Consider the following 11,299-nt stretch of genomic DNA (forward strand, 5'->3'; position numbering starts at 1 on the left):
ATAGTCGGGCATTCTCACCCTTTCTCATCAGCTTTTTGCAAATTATGATCTGACATTCACACCTACTTGCAGTCGAACAGCTCTGCTCCCGCTTTTGATTATGTATGGTTGGATATTCAAACCTTTTCTTAACTGCTTTTTACAAACTTTGGTTGGACGTTCACACCTTCTTGTAGCCGAACACATGCACTCCTGCTTTTGATGATGTATGGTTGGGCATTCGCACCTTTTTTTTACCCATTTTTCAGGTATTATGGGTGGACATTCACACCTTCTTGCAGCTGAACACCTCCTCTCCCACTTATGATCATGTGTGGATTGATTTTCGAAAATTTTCTTTCATGTTTTCTAGCAATTATTGATGGACATTTAGACCTTCTTGCAGCTGAACACCACCTCTCCCGATTTTGATTATGTATGGACCGACATTTTTACCTTTTCTAACACATTTTTCAGCAATTATGTTTGGAGATTCACACCTACTCACAGCCGAACAACTCCGCTACCGCATTTGATGGTGTATAGTCGGGCATTCTCACCCTTTCTCATCAGCTTTTTGCAAATTATGATCTGACATTCACACCTACTTCCAGTCGAACAGCTCTGCTCCCGCTTTTGATTATGTTTGGTTAGATATTCGAACCTTTTCTTAACTGCTTTTTACAAACTTTGGTCGGACGTTCACAATATCTTGCAGCCGAACACCTCCGCTTCCGCTTTTGATGGTGTATATTCGGGCATACGAACCTTTTCTTACCCGCTTTTTACAAACCAACGTCGGACTTTCACACCTTCTCTTAGCTGAACAACTCCGCTCCCTCTTTTGATTGTGTACAGTCGGGTAATTTAACGTTTTCTTACCCGCTTTTTACCATCTATGGTCGGACATTCACACCGTCTTACAGCGGAACACCTCCGCTCCCTCTTTTGATGATTTATGGTTAGGCATTCGCACCTTTTCTTACCCATTTTTCAGTAATTATGGGTAGACATTCACACCTTCTTGCAGCTGAACACCTCCTCTCCCGCTTCTGATGGTGTATAGTCGGGCTTTCGAGCCTTTTCTTCCCCGGTTTTTACAAATTATGGTTTGACATTCAGACCTTCTTGCAGCCGAAAACCTCCACTCCCTCTTTTGATCATACATTGTCGGGCATTCGCACCTTTTCTTACCCGCTTTTTACAAACCATGGTCGGACTTTCACACTTTTTAGTAGCCGAACAACTCCGCTCCCGCTATTGATTGTGTACAGTCGGGTATTTTAACCTTTTCTTACCCGCTTTTTACCAACTATAGTTGGACATTCACACCTTCTTACAGCAGAACACCTCCGCTCCCTGTTTTGATTATGTATGCTTTGACATTCGCACCTTCTCTCACCCGCCTTTTACTATGGTCGGCCATTCACAGCTTCCTCTCCACCATACTTGTATGGTGGGATATTCACACCCACTTGCATCCGAAGACCTCCGCCCCCACTTTTGTTGATATTTAGTCGGTCATTCGCACCTTACCCGCTTTTGGCAAACTATGGCCTTCTTGCAGCCAAACACCTCTGATCTCGCTTTTGATGATGTAAGGTTGGGCATTCAGACCTTGCTTCACCTGCTTTTCACCAAATATAGTCGGACATTCACACCTTCTTGCAGCCGAACACTTCCGTTTTTAGTGTTCTATGAGGCATTCACATATTTTTTTTCACCGTATTTTATAGATTATGGTTGGAAATTCTCACCCACTCTCATCCGAAGACCTCTCCTCCCGCTTTTGTTAATATATAGTCGGGCATTCGAACCTTTTCTTACCCGCTTTTTACAAATTATGGTCGAACATTCACACCTACTTGCAGCTGAATACTTCCGCTCCACCTTTTAGGTATGTATGGTTTGCATTTGCACCTCTTTTTATACTGATTGCTGAAGATTAAGTTGTTCTTTCTCAAACTACAAATTTTTTTTAATTGTTGAAACTTGATTTGAAGTGGATAAATAAGGAGGACAAACAGTTTTAAGTCAGGCTGATAGAAGGAATTCATTTTATAGCAAAATCTGTATTTCGTCATATGTCGAGAGATGCTTATTGCTGAAGAAGTTCTTTCTCATCTTTCTCACAAAGCAGTCTTAACTTGGTTTGAGGTAATGAATTCGTTTTATAGGAGAATCCGAATTCGTGCATAACTCATAAAATAGAGCTTATTTTCGGATTCCTGAAGAATGAGTCTGGTTCTTTCTCATAATACAAAGTTTGTTGTTTATTGTTGAAACTTCATCAGAAGTGAAGAAATAAATGAATGCCTATCAACAAATGTGGGATCTAAACTCTAGTGCTTCCTCTAAAATAATTTCCTTTCTCAATTTAGAAATGTGTGTGTGTAAGTCACAACACCCGTGACACCAAAACGGCTTTCTTTTCTCTACACTCTGCACTATGAGCACACACACCAAATCAGAAAGGCTTTTTTCTCTCTTTTCTACATTATGGACTGTGGGGACACAAAAACGCTCTCTCTCTTTTTTTTTTTTTATCGTGTGCCAGGGCGTTGTCTCACGTATTAGATTATGCTTAAGATACGAATGGGTTTATCAGTCACATCAGAATCCATACATACTGATCCTCCCGTAATAAAATGGTCGGATCTTATCAAACACACTTTGTTTCTTGTGACAATCAAGTCAGCGAAACAGCGTATACACGTCAAGACACTGAATCAAGTTTGCCACAAGAACTCATAAGTTTGGCAGTATTGCTCTGCCGTCAGCAATCATACACCCATTTTATTTTCGTGAGACATCATCTACTGTTCTATCACTATGAATTAGTGATCTATTATCAATAAGGATACTTCTACAAGGACTTCTTATGTTGTCAGTTGCTATATATGAATAAGTGGGTAGCTACTGACAAGCATTAAGCATGTCACACAGCCCAAACATATAACATTTCAGGACACACCACACAGTTAACAACCACAGTGAAGCGTGTCAAAGCCCAAACATGTAACATTCAACAGGACACTTACACAACACATTCAAATCAAACAGGCAGACAACATACAAGAACATATACCCCAGCCGGCATTGCTCCCTGCCTATTTTCGTACAGCACACTATGTGTGCGCACACCTTTATTCACAAACTCTTCAACTTATACTCTTTTACCGAAGCTGCTACAGCTCGATTGGCCGAATACCCTTTGATCCTATTTCGGTGAATTTGACATCTGCCTTACATATAACAGATTAGCGGTTTAGCAGTTTTAATTTAGTTTGAGTGAAGGAATTCATTTTATAGCAAAATCCGAAATCGTGAAGAACTCATGAAAGTAAGCTTATTCTCGGATTCCTGAAACTTTAGATTTGCTCTTTCTTTTACTGCAAAGTACAACGTTGTTTTTTTTGTTTAAATCTTTCTAGACATGGTAAATATTAAGGGCAAAGCAGTTTTCACATAGTTTGAGTGAAGGAATTCATTTTATAGATAAAATCCCAAGAGTCTGCTGAGAAAAGAGAGTGAATGCGAAGTAGACTTTAACACGGCTATGGGAGCGAGCCGAGTGTGGGCTAACCGGGAGAATTGCTTGAAAGAAACGCGACACCGAATGAGCGGTCAGAACAAAGCCTCAATACGGGATTCTCGTGGTGTTTTTGTTGCTGCCTTGTCTTTTGCATAGAGTAAAAGACAAGGCAGCCATCGAATAGGGCCCGATTGTTCCTACTTGGTCAGCCGAGGAGCAAGGGGGGGGGGGGGCAAGCGTCTCAACCAAGCAAAGCTCACCATGGGGAAGGTGGCTATACCAACTAGCCTGATGCCCTGCTCCCGCAGTGACGGATAATCGTACTCTGGTTTCTCTTCATAACATACAAGTCTTTCGCCTTTTACTAAAGACTTCCGTGGAGAGCAGCACTAATGAGTTGTTTCTATTATTGGCAGGCTTTACCTTTGCGTAGAGTCGCCTTACTTGTTGCGACTGTGCCGATGTTCGAAGCTGGAGTGCAAAGTTGTTGCTTGAATGGTGCTTGCTGGAGCATGCGGGAGTGCAAAGTTATACCATTTAAAAGGGCTGAAGAGTGCTCAGTGCAGCGGGTGGGCGGAGGTGCAACGTGACACTCTGGCCACCTATGGCCATAAAAAGAACATTGCTACAAGTGCGCATTGTGCCAGCAAGGGCCCTCGGACCTGAAACAGTGGACAGCTATCGCTTCTCGGCCTTTTGGCTAAGATCAAGTGTAGTATCTGTTCTTATCAGTTTAATATGTCCTCTATACGAGGACAACATATTAAATGGATTTTTAAGAATAGGAGTTGAAAAAGAAGCTTGCTCCGTTCACTCCAAGCCTCGACCCGGTACTGCAGTGCCGCTGGGAACGGTGCGCTCTCCTCTGCTCTTGTGAAAAAGCAAACAGCGGTGCAGGATGGAAGTTTCAGGGAGCCCAAGATGAAACTTTCTTTTAATCTGCTGAGAAAAGAGAGTGAATGCGAAGTGGACTTTAACACGGCTCTGGGAGCGAGCCGAGTGCGGGCTAACCGGGAGAATTGCTTGAAAGAAACGCGACACCGAATGAGTGGTCAGAACAAAGCCTCAATACGGTGTTCCCGTGGTGTTTGTGGCTGCCTTGTCTTTTGCACAGAGTAAAAGACAAGGCAGCCATCGAATAGATTGTTTCTACTTGGTCAGCCGAGGAGCAGGGGGGGGGGGGGGGGGGGCAAGCGTCTCAACCAAGCAAAGCTCACCAAGTAGGAACAATCGGGCCCTTTTCGATGGCTGCAACACCTGAAAGAGATATTGATGCGAGACCCGATCAAATGCTTTTTCAAAGTCTAAATTTAAGATGACAAGCCGGGTGTTTCTGTCTCTAGCGTAATCAATGATGTCTCGAATCAGTACGAGGCTGTCGGTGAGTTGTCTCCCTGAGATGGCACAAGCTTGGTCTGGGTGAATTACCTCCTCTAAAACAGAGGACATCCGTGTCGCTAAAACCTTGCTAAAAAGTTTACAGTCAAAGTTTAAAAGTGTGATGGGCCTCCAATTCTTTAGGTCAGTCTTATCATTTTTTTTATAAAGTAGAGTCACTATTCCCACTCTAAAACTGTCAGGCAGTCGGTCGAGTTTTTCAAAATCTTTAAAAACATCTAAAATGTCTGATGATAAAAGGTCCCAATAGGTCAGATAGAATTCTGCAGGAAGCCCGTTTAAACCCGGAGCTCGACTTCTCTTAAAACCTGTTAGGCATTTTTTTAACTCTAAAGCAGTAAAATTCTGTGTCAAGTGTGCATTCTCTTTTACGGTTTTGTCAACGAATTTTAAGATTTCTGCCGATGTTTCCAAGTGCACTGGTTTCTCTTTGTACATGTTACTATAAAAGGTATGTACAGTTTCAATCATCTCTTGTGTGGATTTTGTTAAAAACCCATCTTCTCTTTTTAGATTTTGAATACACTCCTTTTTATTTATAACTTTCTTTCTTTTTCACCTTCCTCAATTTCCTGCTCCCTGCTTCTTACAAAAATTCCTTTACTCTTTATTTCTGCTGAAACTGACATTTCCTTTTTGACATCTTTGATTTCTTCTTTAAAGTCTATGCCACACTGATTTAGTTTAAAGTAGCGCTGTAAGCGTTTATGTAGTCCCATCATACATATATTCTCTTTCCTTTTTTTACGTTTACCTTGCTGTTTAAAAAAAGTCTGGGTCGTTTCCTTCACCATTTCCCACCATTGTGCATGTGTTTCGTAGAGGTCTTGAAGGGTCTGCCACTCTTTATAACATTCCCTGTACTGACTGACTATGATTTCATCCTCCAACAGGGAACAGTTGAGTTTCCACAGACCACTTCCTACCGTCACACCAGAAGGGGGTGAAAGGGTGCAGGAGAGCATAAGGTGGTCTGAAAAGAAAACAGGGGTTAATCTAACATCAGAGGGTGGGCAATCTCTAGTAAAGAAATAATCAATGCGAGAGGCTCTGGTGCCATCATGACTAAACCAGGTGAAGCCCTCCTCTCTGGGATGCATGGTTTTAAAACAGTCAGTAAGCTTAAAATCCCTGCATATGCCCTGAAGTAAAATCGAAGTCTTATCCACTTTAAAATCTACCCCTGCTCTTTTTCTATCTTTCCTGCTCAAGATACAGTTAAAATCCCCTCCTACAACTAAAGGTACTTGCCCTAGCATGTAAAGCTGTATATCTTCTAAAAGGTCATACCTTTCATTTTTTCCATTGAAACCATAAATATTTAAGAGGTTAAAGTCTTGCCCCATAAAATTCAAGTGTGCTAAAAGTGCCCGTCCGTCTCTCACCACTGTGCTACCTTTCACCAGAACATGCGGATTTTTAATTAGAATGGCCACACCATCATTTTTATTTTGATTTGAGCCACTCCATATCGATAAATGGGGCCACATTTCCTCCCATTGTCTATGGTTTTTTAAAAAAGGTAGTCCACATTCTTGTATTAAAAACACATCTGATTTTATGGAGTCTAAGAAGGATAAAATACTCTGGGCTCTTGTCTTTGATTTCACACTTCTCACATTTAGTGTTGAGAAGGTGAGAACCATTAAAAGCATAAAGGAAAGTAGGTATGTCATTTTCGTTTTTCTAAGTTATCAAAACAAATTACACTACTACAAAACAAACTAGCTCTTCCTTCATTTCTTTAGGTGAAAAGTGAGTAGGGTGATCTATATTTCCTTTTCGGACTCTCGGTGTTGGCCTCTGACGCAATGTTGCATTTAACTTTGAGTCCCTGGGGGTTGATTGCAGAGCTGAAGTTAAAAAGGAGACCTCATTTGGTGAGTCGGAGGGGAAGACTCTAGGTTCTTCCACTGAAGAACTGTCTGAAAGGGACCTAACCCTTCCCCTCTTCTCTGATACCACTGGGGAATCAGAGGCTCAGATGCCGTCCTCTTCGGCTGTTGACCTTCGGGGAGGTGAGTATCTTCACTAGACTCACCTGTCTGCTCTTCCTCCTCATTTAGCGTAGCTCCACCCTCTGCCTGTGAATTCTCACAGACTTCAACACTGAGTGGTGAGGCCTCTACAGACCCCTCCCCTTTTTGCTCCTCACTTCCAATCCAAGCTTTTGGCGGGAAGTTTGAATTTATTGGGTCAACCTCTTCACTTTGTTCACCAACTGCCACCTTTGGTCCTTCTCTTTGTTGGCTTGACTGTGGCTTTACCGTCTTTAATTTGTTGGCAAAAGATTTAGGGCAATCTCTGAAGAGGTGATTTCATTCTCCACAGAGATTACATTTCCTGCCATTTGGACACTCTCCAAAAGTTTGCCCAATTTCTCTGCTCTTCCCACATAACACCTTGGTACAAGCCTCAACCAGGTGCCCATGCTCACCACACTTGCAGCAGAACTTGGGCTGCCCCTGGTAGTGGATGTAACCTCGGTTTTCAAGGTGGCCAGAGTGTCGCCCACCCGCTGCACTGAGCACTCTTCAGCCCTTTTAAATGGTATAACTTTGCACTCCCGCACGCTCCAGCAAGCACCATTCAAGCAACAACTTTGCACTCCAGCTTCGAACATCGGCACAGTCGCAACAAGTAAGGCGACTCTACTCAGAGAAGTCACTCTGCACAGTAAGAAGATTTCTTTTGCACAGACAGAAAGGGCTTCACCCGCAAAGGTAAAGCCTGCCAAAAATAGAAACAACTCATTAGTGCTGCTCTCCACAGAAATCTTTAGTAAAAGGCGAAAGACTTGTACGTTATGAAGAGAAACCAGAGTACGATTATCCGTCACTGCGGGAGCAGGGCATCAGGCTAGTTGGCATAGCCACCTTCCCAATGGTGAGCTTTGCTTGGTTGAGACGCTTGCTCCCCCCCCCCCCTTGCTCCTCGGCTGACCAACTAGGAACAATCGGGCCCTATTTGATGGCTGCCTTGTCTTTTACTCTGTGCAAAAGACAAGGCAGCAACAAAAACACCACGAGAATCCCGTATTGAGGCTTTGTTCTGATCGCTCATTCGGTGTCGCGTTTCTTTCAAGCAATTCTCCCGGTTAGCCCACACTCGGCTCGCTCCCATAGCCGTGTTAAAGTCTACTTCGCATTCACTCTCTTTTCTCAGCAGACTCTTGGGATTTTATCTATAAAATGAATTCCTTCACTCAAACTATGTGAAAACTGCTTTGTCCTTAATATTTACCATGTCTAGAAAGATTTAAACAAGAAAAACAACGTTGTACTTTGCAGTAAAAGAAAGAGCAAATCTAAAGTTTCAGGAATCCGAGAATAAGCTTACTTTCATGAGTTCTTCACGATTTCGGATTTTGCTATAAAATGAATTCCTTCACTCAAACTAAATTAAAACTGCTAAACCGCTAATCTGTTATATGTAAGGCAGATGTCAAATTCACCGAAATAGGATCAAAGGGTATTCGGCCAATCGAGCTGTAGCAGCTTCGGTAAAAGAGTATAAGTTGAAGAGTTTGTGAATAAAGGTGTGCGCACACATAGTGTGCTGTACGAAAATAGGCAGGGAGCAATGCCGGCTGGGGTATATGTTCTTGTATGTTGTCTGACTGTTTGATTTGAATGTGTTGTGTAAGTGTCCTGTTGAATGTTACATGTTTGGGCTTTGACACGCTTCACTGTGGTTGTTAACTGTGTGGTGTGTCCTGAAATGTTATATGTTTGGGCTGTGTGACATGCTTAATGCTTGTCAGTAGCTACCCACTTATTCATATATAGCAACTGACAACATAAGAAGTCTGGACATACTTTGATAGTAGTTGTAGAAGTATCCTTATTGATAATAGATCACTAATTCATAGTGATAGAACAGTAGATGAACAGGTGCTTGCACATGTCTCACGAAAATAAAATGGGTGTATGATTGCTGACGGCAGAGCAATACTGCCAAACTTATGAGTTCTTGTGGCAAACTTGATTCAGTGTCTTGACGTGTATACGCTGTTTCGCTGACTTGATTGTCACAAGAAACAAAGTGTGTTTGATAAGATCCGACCATTTTATTACGGGAGGATCAGTATGTATGGATTCTGATGTGACTGATAAACCCATTCGTATCTTAAGCATAATCTAATACGTGAGACAACGCCCTGGCACACGATAAAAAAAAAAAAAGAGAGAGAGCGGTTTTGTGTCCCCACAGTCCATAATGTAGAAAAGAGAGAAAAAAGCCTTTCTGATTTGGTGTGTGTGCTCATAGTGCAGAGTGTAGAGAAAAGAAAGCCGTTTTGGTGTCAGGGGTGTTGTGACTTACACACACACATTTCTAAATTGAGAAAGGAAATTATTTTAGAGGAAGCACTAGAGTTTAGATCCCACATTTGTTGATAGGCATTCATTTATTTCTTCACTTCTGATGAAGTTTCAACAATAAACAACAAACTTTGTATTATGAGAAAGAACCAGACTCATTCTTCAGGAATCCGAAAATAAGCTCTATTTTATGAGTTATGCACGAATTCGGATTCTCCTATAAAACGAATTCATTAACTCAAACCAAGTTAAGACTGCTTTGTCCTTCATATTTTTTCATGTCTAATCAAGTTTCAACGATAAACAACGTTGTACTTTGTAGAATGAGAAAGAACTTCTTCAGCAATAAGCATCTCTCGACATATGACGAAATACAGATTTTGCTATAAAATTAATTCCTTCTATCAGCCTGACTTAAAACTGTTTGTCCTCCTTATTTATCCACTTCAAATCAAGTTTCAACAATTAAAAAAAATTTGTAGTTTGAGAAAGAACAACTTAATCTTCAGCAATCAGTATAAAAAGAGGTGCAAATGCCAACCATACATACCTAAAAGGTGGAGCGGAAGTATTCAGGAGTGAATGTTCGACCATAATTTGTAAAAAGCGGGTAAGAAAAGGTTCGAATGCCCGACTATATATTAACAAAAGCGGGAGGAGAGGTCTTCGGATGAGAGTGGGTGAGAATTTCCAACCATAATCTATAAAATACGGTGAAAAAAAATATGTAAATGCCTCATAGAACACTAAAAGCGGAAGCGTTTGGCTGCAAGAAGGTGTGAATGTCCGACTATATTTGGTGAAAAGCAGGTGAAGCAAGGTCTGAATGCCCAACCTTACATCATCAAAAGCGAGATCAGAGGTGTTTGGCTGCAAGAAGGCCATAGTTTGCCAAAAGCGGGTAAGGTGCGAATGACCGACTAAATATCAACAAAAGTGGGGGCGGAGGTCTTCGGATGGAAGTGGTTGTGAATATCCCACCATACAAGTATGGTGGAGAGGAAGCTGTGAATGGCCGACCATAGTAAAAGGCGGGTGAGAGAAGGTGCGAATGTCAAACCATACATAATCAAAACAGGGAGCGGAGGTGTTCTGCTGTAAGAAGGTGTGAATGTCCAACCATAGTTGGTAAAAAGCGGGTAAGAAAAGGTTAAAATACCCGACTGTACACAATCAATAGCGGGAGCGGAGTTGTTCGGCTACTAAAAGGTGTGAAAGTCCGACCATGGTTTGTAAAAAGCGGGTAAGAAAAGGTGCGAATGCCCGACAATGTATGATCAAAAGAGGGAGTGGAGGTTTTCGGCTGCAAGAAGGTCTGAATGTCCAACCATAATTTGTAAAAACCGGGGAAGAAAAGGCTCGAAAGCCCGACTATACACCATCAAAAGTGGGAGCGGAGGTGTTCAGCTGCAAGACGGTCTGAATGTCCATCAATAATTGCTAGAAAACATGAAAGAAAATCTTCGAATATCAAACTGCACATGATCATAAGCGGGAGAGGAGGTGTTCAGCTGCAAGAAGGTGTGAATGTCTACCCATAATTACTGAAAAATGGGTAAGAAAAGGTGCGAATGCCTAACCATACATCATCAAAAGAGGGAGCGGAGGTGTTCCGCTGTAAGACGGTGTGAATGTCCGACCATAGATGGTAAAAAGCGGGTAAGAAAAGGTTAAATTACCCGACTGTACACAATCAAAAGAGGGAGCGGAGTTGTTCAGCTAAGAGAAGGTGTGAAAGTCCGACCTTGGTTTGTAAAAAGCGGGTAAGAAAAGGTTCGTATGACCGAATATACACCATCAAAAGCGGAAGCGGAGGTGTTCGGCTGCAAGATATTGTGAACGTCCGACCAAAGTTTGTAAAAAGCAGTTAAGAAAAGGTTCGAATATCTAACCAAACATAATCAAAAGCGGGAGCAGAGCTGTTCGACTGGAAGTAGGTGTGAATGTCAGATCATAATTTGCAAAAAGCTGATGAGAAAGGGTGAGAATGCCCGACTATACACCATCAAATGCGGTAGCGGAGTTTTTCTGCTGTGAGTAGGTGTGAATCTCCAACCATAATTGC

General features: G+C 42.0%; 3 non-coding genes across 3 annotated transcripts; 2 read left to right on the forward strand and 1 right to left on the reverse strand.

Annotated features, from left to right (window-relative positions):
* The first annotated feature begins 3,834 nt into the window (after positions 1-3,834).
* On the forward strand, positions 3,835-3,950 carry LOC140310520 (U5 spliceosomal RNA). Its single transcript, XR_011916580.1, has one exon. It is a non-coding gene; the product is annotated as a U5 spliceosomal RNA (small nuclear RNA).
* Positions 3,951-4,194: 244 nt separating this feature from the next.
* LOC140310412 (U2 spliceosomal RNA) lies at positions 4,195-4,378 on the forward strand. The gene has a single exon (XR_011916486.1). It is a non-coding gene; the product is annotated as a U2 spliceosomal RNA (small nuclear RNA).
* A 3,246-nt stretch (positions 4,379-7,624) lies between these two features.
* LOC140310635 (U5 spliceosomal RNA) lies at positions 7,625-7,738 on the reverse strand. Its single transcript, XR_011916687.1, has one exon. It is a non-coding gene; the product is annotated as a U5 spliceosomal RNA (small nuclear RNA).
* Positions 7,739-11,299: the final 3,561 nt, after the last annotated feature.

The sequence above is a fragment of the Leuresthes tenuis genome, unplaced genomic scaffold, assembly GCF_036924035.1.
Source record: "Leuresthes tenuis unplaced genomic scaffold, fLeuTen1.0.hap1 SCAF_6, whole genome shotgun sequence".
NCBI classification, from domain to species: Eukaryota; Metazoa; Chordata; class Actinopteri; order Atheriniformes; family Atherinopsidae; genus Leuresthes; species Leuresthes tenuis.